The 12,723-nt window shown below is 43.9% G+C and overlaps 1 protein-coding gene across 1 annotated transcript in view; it reads right to left on the bottom strand.

Moving 5' to 3' along the window:
• The window catches only part of LOC136631961 (short-chain collagen C4-like), a 471,326-nt gene that overhangs the window by 442,711 nt on the left and 15,892 nt on the right, over positions 1 to 12,723 (bottom strand). The gene's annotated exons all lie outside the window — the stretch shown is intronic.

The raw sequence follows: 12,723 nt of genomic DNA, 5'->3' as shown, positions 1-12,723 counted from the left end.
TTAAAAAATTTTGCCATACGATAGGTGGCACTGCAGAACTATTGTTCCATATTCTTTATGTTAAAGGAGAGATAACATACATTATAAAACTGCCACATTCCTTAGCTCAGTGGACTGATTAGGTATTTATTTCTCTACTGAGCTTGTCTGATAGTGTTTTAAGTTCAACGTAGTCTCAAATTTCTGTATGTGAACATTTGCATTTAGATTTAAAGGGGTGCCAAAAGCTCACTATAACATCATGTATTTTTGTTAGTCATCAAAAGATATATCAACAACATTCCTTGATTTATCTTACTGAGAACAATCACACCAAGCATGTCCTGCACACATATGGTTTGCCTTTCATATCATGGTGCAGTAGGACAAACATCTTAACCCCTTAATGATGCGGCCTATTTTGGGCTTAAGGACGCAACAATTTTTGACGGATGTTCATCTCCATTTTTCAAAAGCCATAACTTTTTTACTTTTCCGTCGACGCGGCCGTATCAATTCTGCCATAGACTTTTTTTTTTTTTTTTTTTTTACAGCGTTAATCATGCAGCATAAATGACACAATACATTTTTTCTGTGGGTCAGTATAATTACAACGATAGCAAAATTCTTATATTTTTTTTAGGTTTTTCCACTTTTCTGCAATAAAAATCCTTTTTTTGGAAATCTTTTTTTTTCTAAATCGCTGCATTCAAATTCCTGTAACTTTTTTATTTTTCTATGTACGGAACTCTGAGAGGGCTTTTTTTTTTTGCAAGATGAACTGTAGTTTTTATTGGTACCATTTTGGGGAATATATGGCTTTTTTGATCACTTTTATTGCTTTCTTTGGAAGGCAAAATGCTAACTTTGTTTTTTAGCATTTTTTTAACGCTTTTTGCCGTGCAGAATAAACAGCATGTTCACCTTATTGTACACATCGTTACGGACCCGTCGATACCAAATATATGCCATTTTAATTTTTTTTGCCCTTTTTTATGCTAATATGAGAAAAAACATAAAAAAGTTGTTTTTTTTACATTTTTTTAACATTTTTCTTTTTTGTACATTTCTATTATCCATTTTCAACACCATCTATTTCCCTCTGGGGGACTTAAAGCACAGCACTGATGATCACTGTGATAAGGCATGGCAGGACTCCTGTCCTGCCATGCCTTATCGCTTATACAGCAATCATAGGCTCTGGCAACACAGGACGCCAGTATCTGGCGTCCTGTTGCCTTGGAAACCAGCCGGGCTCTCTGCGATTATGTCGCGAGGGCTCGGCAACTTCACAGAGGGAGCGCACTTCCTCTGTGAACCCTTCCCATGCCGCGATCTACATAGATCGCGGCAGGGGAGGGGTCAACAGCGGGGGGGGGGGCATTTCCGATGCACCCCCGCTGCTGCAGCGGGAGGCCGGTTATGACTGACAGCCGTCTACCGCTGCAGGATAGCGCAAGATCTATCATGATCTCGCGCTATCCCTATGACGTAAGGGTAGGTCATTTTGTGGGAAGTACCCCGCTCCCATGACATACCCTTACGTCATGGGGAGGGAAGGGGTTAAAGTCTTTAAGATGTCCTCCCGATAATACTATATAAGATTTGCATGCTCCCCATCCATCTCCCAGCAAGTTTCTTTAAGATTCTTTGCTTGGTTTTCTCTGTATATGTTTGGAGACAGCATCTGGCCTACAGTTTAATGGCGAAGAGAGGCTCAGAGGGAGACTTTGACTTGCCCTGCATCTGCGACTTCTATCAAGCCACCCAGGTTAGTTACTGGAAGGAACTAGTACACTCCACAAGGGATCTGCTGTTGTATCCACTGGCTGAGGGCTCATTGGCAATACTTTATTAGAAGTCCTCTGGTTTCCTATGAAGAGTAAATATAGATCAAGGGGCTGCGATTTTATGTAAGTGCTTCATCTCCCCTCCAGAGCTTTCTAAACCGGCTTATTTCCTCGGAAAAGGAGTTGAATTTTTCCCTCTCATCAAGGGACACAAATTTATTTTGAGAGCAGCCTTTGGTCCTTCCCCTTGTGTCCTTTCACAGGAGAGTCATTTCAAACTCTTTGTGAGGTGGTACTGTAAGGACTGTGGATGGGGTACCACTGTGTCAACCTACCGGGGAGGTCATGACCCAATCCAGCATGGCTGACAGCCATTCCGGGTGTGGGAGGTAAGATACCAGATGTACAAGCCCTGTATATAGATGGAAACTAGGGAAGGTATCTTGCCCTGAACTGATAACCAGGAGAGGGAAACCCCGGCCTATAAGTGAGGCTGACGTCCTAATAATGACAACCCCACGGTCTTCCTCTAGGTTCTTGCAACACCCCAGAGGGGCACCTAACTTGACGTGAAGAGCTGGGAGGGATAAGTGCTGACTTGTCACGGTGGCACTTACCAGGCTCTGGTGCCAAAGGGTTGACACGCAGCCAAGGCCAGTGTAGAATCGCAGGCCAGCTTTGACACCCCTATGGTAGGGAATGCCACTAAACGAGATGGGGGAAGTAGTAGTACTTATCACTCAGGACGCCACTGTTCCCACACACTGGTATGTTACACAGCGGAGAAATGAACACAAACACTTGTGTATACTACATCGGGTCCCCAGGAACGATTAGGGCCCGGTATAAATTTTACTTAGGTAATAAACTTGTATAACAGGTAACAAGTTAGCAGGCTATTGCTCAGAGGTAGGGAGGATACACAGGATGAATACAGTCCTACAGTCCACATTATCTGTATGGCAGCACTCCCGGACTGGAAGCACTCAGCAGACTCTATGGCAGAAAATTATTAAAGAAGGCTTAGCCAATACACACCCCGCACAGCAGGCGCATGGGTGTCACAATAAAGTACCTCTGTGCAGTGATCCTAATTGTGGATGGCCGCACAGGAAAGCCTGTAGTGTGAACGGGTACCTGTTTTCAGAACTTACTGTAGGGCTCTCTCTCAGATGACGGGACTCACTCCTTTACATCCACACTCCACACACTGCATGATGTTGCTCCTCTTCCTCCATCTTCACCAACATGAAAGCTGAAGGTGCTTCTATATGGCTCTGTGTTAGCACTCTCAAGGGTAGAGAAGATGGAAGACCTCTTCCTGCTCTCAAGCGCTCACATTTATCACCTCACTTGTACCACATGACAAGACAAGCTGATACATCTACATGCAGGCAGTGATTTTATTACTGTTAACCTCTCAAGCGCCGCTTCTGTGCAACATACACTGGATATGACAGGACAAGGTTTGCACAGTGCATCTACATAGGACAAAACATGTATGACATTTATGGAGGGGACTAGGATGATGTTCTGGGCCACTACACACTGACTTACCCTGGCAGGCCAGAACACCTATAGGACAAAGATAGACCAACATCGGGGACTACAGAAACAAAAGAGGAACAGACAGATAACAGATATAAGAATGCACAAATGAAGGATACAGAACACAAGCAGACAGCAAAGTAGCAAAGTAACTGCTGAAGCACCAGCTGAACATGAAGTGATAGGAATAAATCTCTCAACAACACGGCAGCAAGGACTGAAAGGCCCAGGGCAGCCATATAGGGCGGTGAGTAGAAAAGGTGCATCAGCTGAGCAGGAGACCCAAAAGCAATTAACCCTAGGAATGCTGGACGAGAATAAATATAAACTCAGGGAACAGGGAGAATGGGATGCCACCCATGTCTGCCTGACACAGAAGCAGTGGATTGTGCCTGAACAGTGCATCTAACAGGTACAAGACTCCACAAGAGCCGTATGCTTATAAATTGGCCTTGCATGGCAGGTGCTGGAGGTGCGACGCAGCGGTAAGGTCTAATCTGCATATCTGGTGGGATTACCCAATCATCATTGGGTAATCCCAATCGTCTGGCTGGACGTAGAAAGGGTTTTGGGGAGACTCTCTTCTAACCTGAAGATTACGCTTGACATGATTTTCCTATGGAAGCCTTCTGCACGTTTTCGCCAATTTAAGCAGAGACTGATTGTTTTCCTACTAGATGCAGCTACGACCCTGATATCTCTTCAATGGCTTCAAAAGATACTCTTGACTTGTGGAGAGAAAAAGTAGATCTCATTTACAATTTACAGTAGCTATCCAGTTAGTCAAAAAGCTCATATGATACATTTTTACAGATATGGAGTCCCTGCCAGAATCTGAGGGAAGATTGTTAGAAGTTCAAGAAATTGGTTTTCCCTGCAACTTGCCCAACAGGGCAATATATGGTTTGACACCCAGCGCCGCAGGAATGCCCAAACCAAGAGGGTTCAAATAAGAGTTGCCAGGTTTGGCCCTGTTCTGGCTTACTGGGTTTATGCCGAGGAAGGGAATTGGCGTGGTGGATCTGATGGTTGCTGGGAGGATCAGGTGACTATACAGTCGGATGCAGACTCATGCTGACCCAGGATCATGTCTCTCTCATGGGAAAGAGAGCCTGACCACCACGGCCCTGCTATCTCCACGGCTCATCATCTGCAGCCTCTCACCTTTTTTCTTTGCAAATTGACTATTTACCTCAAAACTTACTCCTCTCTCCCCTCCCACCATCTCCTTTCCACGCTAACCCCTCCACTCATACCCCTTACCTTTTTTGTCAATGTTTGGCATTAGTCTTTCAACTGTGTCTTTTTCCTGACATGTGATGCCTTTTATCAACAAACCAACATTTTTATGTGAGTGTTATTGTGAGTCCGATTTGGACAAGACTGCTGTAAGCTTTGATACTGCCGTTTTGTTTTATTGTTTTGTGGAATAACATAAAAAATAAAAAATTCCAGTAAAACCTGATTTAGCCAAAACATTTTTTTACTTGCTCATGATGATCTTCATTTTCTGCACTGTACAAAAAGGCTGAAAAAAATCACTTCCCTGACGGCTCAGCCTGGAGTCTGACTCCTCCCACACATGTGACTGATCACATGCTCATGGCATTATTAAATGTCTTTCAGATTCTTCAGCAGCCCTTCTAGACATGTGACTGGTCGCTTGATTATTACATCAATGGTCCTTTAGCGATAAAGCCATCTATTCCTTCACTTTCTTACATCGATCATCTGATTACTACCTTTGACCGTAGGCTGATCTGGCACCTCCACCTCATTGCACCTACCCCCCACACTGCTTCCTCCCAGCTCTGCCCCTGCTGCTGTTCCATCTGATTCACTAAGAATGGTATTCATACATTCAGAGGGAGCCCCCAAAAGTTATTTTCGTAGACATAACAGTGCAGTCGATTACCCTATTCTGTCCTCTAAAAATAAATGGTAAAGAATGGAAACCAAATCCCCAATTGACTAATTAAAATCTGTGATTTTGTAGTGACCTGAAGTTGTTACTACATGAAAAGCATAATATGGTTTTGTGAAATTGTTATTTTGTAATGTGGTTATGTTCACTTTAAGAAAATTGCTAACATGGAGTTGGTCATTGGAGAACCATGAAGTCTAAACCAGAGGGCTACAATGTACCCAATAATTGAGTATTCTTAGGTTCCTGTCTAGCCCCTGCGCACTATGCTCATGGGAGGAGTCAGAGTCCATATATAGACCCACCCAGTTCTAGAAAAGTTCAATTGTGAGCAATTATTATAGAGTAGTTGTGTGTTAGTGTGTTCAGTAAGTAAGTGTACCATCAAACTAAAATCACAGAGGTGAGGGGGAACACAAACATACTTCACTGAAAAAGAGCAAAAATGTGATACCTGATAAGATGCAGAGCAGGCACGATGGCCGCTAAGCAGGCACGATCGCCAAAAGACTGGCGCAATGGCCGTAGAACCTAACAATATGCAGTAAGCCAGACCATTAACCAGAGGAGCTAAATTGTCCACTGCAGACCTATATTCAGCCACTCAGTCAACCAGCCCAGATTGGGGGGGAGCGACTGCATGCAACTAAATCTGCAATGTGAACGATACCACAGAAGCCAGCCAATAGATGGGTGCGTCCCCCAATACAGAATTATAGCTCACACTGACATGGCAGTGGGTTGCCCCATATCTCACAGTGGGCCACAGTGGCTGACATCTTGGGCTCCCCCAGAAGTCTGTAGCAAACTGCATAAAGGAAATATTGGCACACACTAATAAAATGCAGGTGTTGGTTAGCATTTTGGCCAAGGCGCATAAGCTGATGGGCTGAACAGCAAGGCCACACCGCGTCCGTCAGAACCTACACTATCTCACTGTAAGGTAAATTAAAATCACAGTGGCAGAGGGAACTACTTTATAAAGCCCTAGTCACAGAAAAACCCTAAAATAATCTTTATTGATATATGTTAAAAACATTGGGCTTAGAAAAATCCACAATTAGTGAAGACAAGACGTACCCAAACAGACCAGACACGTGTGCTCTTCCTTAGCACAGTATTACGAAAAGGTGGTTCAAATGATGATTGCAGATGTACGTTATATCAGAAGCTGATTTTTTCTGTAAGAACCTCCCACAAAGAATAAATAAAAATAGGAGATTGGAGGGTCTTCAGTATCTAAATTCGAACCTAGGAAATTTATGGGATATTTACTGTCATGATTCAGTACTGGTATAATATATTACAGTCTAATACTTATTCCACCTCTAGGTTAATTAACTGGATAGACTACCTCCACTCCTATGAAGCAAATTCGCCTATGTAGGCAAACAGGTTATGCCCTAACATTTATTGATGTCCATGTAATAATAATAATAATAATAATAATCTTTATTTGTATAGCGCCAACATATTCCGCAGGATAAATGTCAATATAGTAGAATGGGCAGTGGTCCCCATGAATAGAGATCTACTGGTAAAGATAAATGGAGAGTATAGTTTCCAAACAAGATAATTGTGGTTCAATGCATTTCAGTTGGACCTACAACTTTTCAAGAACCAGGTGGTCAGAGGTTTCAAAAATGAGCAGGGGGGGGTCTGGTGTATTGACACCCACTCCTAGATATTAGGGTGGAGATCTGATACATGTCTCCCCACCTAAATAGAGCCGTAAGTGACTAAATGATAATGGACATATGTTTTAGCGTCCAAATAGTTGCTTTCCAAGTCTCATATATTGAGACTGGGTAGATGTTTCAGAGTGCAGTGGAGGGTAATGCTCAATTCTGATATATATTTATTTAGAGCATATTCCGTATCTTGCACATAAGGTATGGAATATGCTCTAAATAAATATATATCAGGAGTGTAGGTAGTCTATCCAGTTAATTAACCTAGAGGGGGAATAAGTATTAGACTGTAATATATTATACCAGTACTGAATCATGACAGTCAATATCCGATAAATTTCCTCGGTTCCAATTTAGATACTGGAGACCCTCCAATCTCCTATTTTTATTTATTCTTTGTGGGAGGTTCTTACAGAAAAAAAACGTTTCTGATATAACGTACATCTGCAATCATCATTTGAACCACCTTTTGGTAATACTGTGCTAAGGAAGAGCACACGTGTCTGGTCTGTTTGGGTACGTCTTGTCTTCACTAATTGTGGATTTTTCTAAGCCCAACGTTTTTAACATATATCAATAAAGATTATTTTAGGGTTCTTCTGTGACTACTAAATTAAAATCACAGAGGTGAGCGGGACACAAAAACATATTTCACTGGAAAAGAGCCAAAAATGCTATACCTGATAATGTGCAGAGCAGGCACGATAGCCACTAAGCAGGCACGATTGCCATAAGGTCGGCACAATGGCCGTAGACCCTAACAATATGCAGCAAGCCAGACTATAAACCAGAGGAGCTGAACTGTCCACTGTACACTTATATGCAGCCACCCCCTCAACCCAGCCCAGATTGGGGAGGAGCGACTGCATGCAACTAAATCTGCAATGTGAACGATACCACAGAAGCCAGCCAATAGATGGGTGCGTCCCACAATACAGGATTACAACTCACACTGAAATGGCAGTGGGTTGCCCCATATCTCAACAGTGAGCCGCACTGGCTAACATCATGGGCTCCCGCAGAAGTCTATAGCAAACTGCATAAAGGAAATATTGATACACACTAATAAAATTAGTTAGCATTTTGGCCAGGACGCATAAGCTGACGGGCCCAACAGCAAGGCCACACCGCGTCCATCAGAAACTACACTATCTGGTCTGGCTTGCTGCATATTGTTAGGTCCTACGGCCATTGTGCCGGTCTTACGGCCATTGTGCCGGTCTTATGGCGATCGTGCCTGCTTAGTGGCTATCGTGCCTGCTCTGCATCTTATCAGGTATCGCATTTTTGGTTATTTTACCGCCAAGCTAGGACATGAACAGTCTGCAGGGACTTACTGGCACGTGAACTGCAAAACTACAAACTGGACACAAAACTCGCCCGAAGGCGAACTCAGAACAGCGAACATAACTCATGGACAGGCATAACACACTGACTAACGTTCAAAACACTCGCCTGCAAACCAGCATACATAGCTGGATGGAATAACCTTAGAATTTACGAGGTATTAGTTTGTATTTTGGCCAAGATACTCAAGCCTGCAAGCCCACTTCAAGGGTCCTCATTGTCTCAATCTTGTAGGAAAAAGTGGTGTTTCCAGTCACCAAGCTCTGGATTCTGTTGTACAGTAATTGAACTATTTTGGACATTGCTTTATTTGCTTGGAACTGCAATAAAAGTACATTTTCCTGTTTCACCCTTAGGGTGCCTGCACACGACCAGAATTTAGTTATGGAATCCGTGATTGTCACCCATGAGTACTGAAAAAATAGAACATTTGCATGTCTGCTCACATGAGAGGATAGCGATTGCGAAGTGGATCATGTTTTATTTTTGTGCGGGCTTTGCACCGATGGAAGTCATCCGACCTGCAGCCCATTTATAATTGGCATTGCGGATAGGCCACAGGTGCCTGCATCATAGCCTACTGACAGCTAGGGAAAAATAAACATTTAAAAAAAAAATTGTACTTCGCATGACCGACAGCGAGCGCCTGCAGTCATCTGCAATACAGAAAGCATAGTTATGCAGGGTCGTTGGCCAGAGTCAGAGCTGAATTCCGCTGCAGGCTCCTGCATGCAGAATCTGACCCGGTCGTGTGTGCCGAAAGTATCACCTCCTCCCCTCTCCTCTCTTGCAGAACCAAAGAGGTGAGGTGAGGAGGAAGATCTAGTATGCACACACTGCCATCAGTGTGTGCATGCAGCCCATGGCGCTGCAGAGTGATTTCCATCTGGGGAGCTGCGACACCCTAGTTGGTAATCACTTTAATGGTGACCAGATGTTACTGGAAAGTGGGACAAATGCCTGTTTCGCTGGGGACCTAAAGCGGGACTGTCCCACCTAAATACGGACATCTGGTCACCTTAATATAGCAATCATGAACATAAGCTGATCCCCAACTCTTACCCACTACTATTCCTTGGATGTAAATGCTGTTTTCAAGGATTCAGATGGAACATTAGGATGGAAGGCCGGTCATACAGTAAATCACAGTGTAAACCCAGAGGCTCTCGGGTGCAATAGTGGCCCCCGTAAATACCACCTTAAATGGGGCGTATTCTGACCCTGCCTAGGGCAGCCCCATCTGTAAATACAGTCCTGGGTACAGAAGACAACACAGAAGATGATTGTGACTCTTTTATTGTCAGGTGACAGAAATACAGAATGCGGCCACAGATAGAGATAAGAGAAGGAGGAGGTTACAATTATGGCCGCCCCGATGGCTGCGGGGTCCGGGCCTTCTATTGTTTAGAACACTCCTCACGAGGGATGCATCTCCTATCTTGATCACTCAGAAGCACGTAGTCGTCCACACAGATACATCCTGGTACGCATTCCTTGGTGCACATTTTAGGTGTTAAGGTACAGTCCTCTTGGCATTCCTTTTTCCCACTGCAACGGGAGTATTTCTGGTTCTCAGGGCACGGCTCTGCAAAATTATAATAATGTTAGTGGGGGAGGGGTGAATACACAAGGAGACATAGACAATAATCTGGATGTGAGAGCCCTCAGGGAGGGCAGGACCTTCTGGGAACCATGTAGATGACATAGTGGCTCAGTAAGTAAGATATAGTGACTCAGTGTAGGGGCATATCTATAAGGGATGCTGGGGATGCAGTTGCACCCGGGCCCAGGAGCCTTAGGGGGCCCATAACATATTTCCTCCATATAGGCAGCCCAGTACTATAAATAAAGTATTATAATTGGGGGCCCCGTTACAGATTTGGCATTGGGGCCACACACTTACGCCTCTGATCAGCGGTAGTGACTTACTGAATGTGAGATGACTTGGTGTTTATAAAGTTATTCAGTTGGGCCACTGTAACACCCGCGGCCGGCAAAACGCTGCAAATGTAATAGTTTTCAGCCGCATGTTCCTGTCTCCAAAAGAGGGATTTAGCGCACCCAATCATTGATGAGGTGCACTAAACGCTGTAAAAAAAGAGTAGACAGCGCTCAAAAATTGAGAGCATGTCTGCGAGGCCCCATTGAAAAGGATGGGAGCGTTATATCACGAATACCGCGGCGTGCAAAACGCCACAGTAATCGATGTAACAAACGGATGTGTAAAAAGTGTCCAGAGGTCGATGAGGTGGTGCAGTGGCTATATAGTGACTCAGTGTTACATAGAGGCTCAATGAGTAAGATATGGTGGGTCATTACTAATATCGTTGCTCAGTGAGTAAGATACGGAGGCTCAGTTGTAGCTCTCATGTTTTGACTCAGAGAGTAAAATATTATTTCTGCTTTTTAGTTTTACAGGTTCCTGAAAACTCCAGAATTTATTATGTCCCGTGTCCAAACTTGTTTTAGATTTGTGTGGTCACCCTAAAGGCTCCTGCACACTAGCGTTTTTCTTGCACGTTTTTTTTTTTTTTTTCACGCGTTATCGCTGTGTTTTTGTTAACGCTTCTGTCAATGGGACTTTCTAATGTTAAAAACACATCGCACAAAAATTGTAAAGCACAAACTTGCGATGCATTTTTAACATTAGAAAGTCTTATTGGCGGTCACATTAAAAAAACGTGCGTGGAAAAAAAAAACGTAGGAGAAAAACACAAGTGTGCAGGGGCCCTAAAGCTAACTTCACATGGGTGAGCGCAATATGGGGCCATAAATTTCACACTCCCCACCATCTGAAAACAGCCTCGCATCACTTCAGGGATGGAGGGATCCTCCGGCATGGCGGTGACAGCCATGGTAGAGGATCGCAGAGTCTCTCCCATTGCTTTCAATGGGGTTGGTGCTGCTGCGTGGGGACCGTTGAGGACTATGCGAGATAACGCAGCAAGATATAACCTGCCGCGATTTGTTTATCGCATAGTGGAGCCATGTGGGAAACCATCACTCACGTGTATGATCCCATTCAAAAGAATGGGGTTCATATTTGCGCAGATGTCTGCGTCTCGCAACGCACAAATCTTGCACAATTTTCTCGCTTGTGTGACGCCTACCTAAGACTTTTCTAACTTTTCCATGCAGGTAATTTCTGGGTGATGGGGGGAGCAGAGCGTACTGGGATGAGCCGCAGCAATAGCGATCACAGAATATACAGTACATAAGAGTATTGATAGGCGACTGTTATGATGCATAATACTCACCAGGGGTTGTTGTCGCAGTAGTTGGTGGCGGCTCTGAAAGTGCATTTTTCAGTATGATGGCGGCACCTGCAAAGCACAAATCAGCTGAATCAGATGTCTTGTTTCCTCCCTGGACGCCTGAAGAAATACCGCCATGTGGTGCCCAAATAATACCGCTACACACTGTTATAAAGTATTATGGAAGGTAAATATTTATAGGATTTCAGTAAAATGAACATCTAGGTTGTAAAATAAAGGGCTTGTTTTTTCTCATCTCCTTGTAGATGTGTTCTCAGTCTCAGACCAGTATGTTAACTAGACTGCCCGGTGATCTTGGTTAAAAGGAAAGTTACTGAAAAAGAATGTTCCACATTATTAAGCAAGTCACAGTTCTGATGCAATATGGGGAGGAAGAGAGACCTTTCTGAAGATGAATTAGTCCAATGTCTTGAAATTTCATAAAACTGACGGGAGATCATCGAACAGTGAAACATAATGTGAGTGACTCACAGCACAGATGAATACAATCAAAATCCTAACGACCACCTATCTGTGAGTGAGCTACATGCTCCGCCCTTGATCACATGACGGTGACATCATTACAGGTCATAAAACAAGCAGAGCCTGACAGCAGCCATGTGTTTACAGGCCCTGTGATGATGTCACCGTCATCTGTTCAGTCACCTGGGTGGGAGGAGTCTGGAATCACATGACTAGGGGGTGATCAGTGTGTGCAGGGTTCTTGTGTGCTGGTTGTGATTTAAATTCTTCATCCCTGTTGTATGGGATGAAGAATTTATGTAGCATAGCTGTGTGATGTGCATATAGCAGACCTGTGTGTGACATGCATGTAGAAGATGCATGTGTGTCACATGCATGTAGAAGACGCATGTGTGTGTGATGTGCATGTAGCAGCACTGTGTGTGTGTGTGACATGTGCATGTAGCAGACCAGTGTATGTGACATGTATGTAGAAAATGCACGTGTGTGTGACGTGCATGGAGCAGAGTTGTGTGTGGGTGTCACATGCATGTAGCAGAGCTGTGCGTGTGGGTGTGACACGCATGTAGCAGATCTGCATATGCATGATGTGCATGTAGCAGAGTTGAGTGTCTGTCTGTGATGTGCAAGTAGTAGAGTTATGTCTGTGTGACATACATGCAGCAGATCTGTATGTCTGACATGCATGTAGCAGAGATGTGTGTGTG

This window comes from Eleutherodactylus coqui, chromosome 6, assembly GCF_035609145.1.
Source record: "Eleutherodactylus coqui strain aEleCoq1 chromosome 6, aEleCoq1.hap1, whole genome shotgun sequence".
Taxonomy (NCBI): domain Eukaryota; kingdom Metazoa; phylum Chordata; class Amphibia; order Anura; family Eleutherodactylidae; genus Eleutherodactylus; species Eleutherodactylus coqui.
Note: the sequence above shows the minus strand (reverse complement) of the source record. Positions and strands in the feature narration are given on the sequence as shown.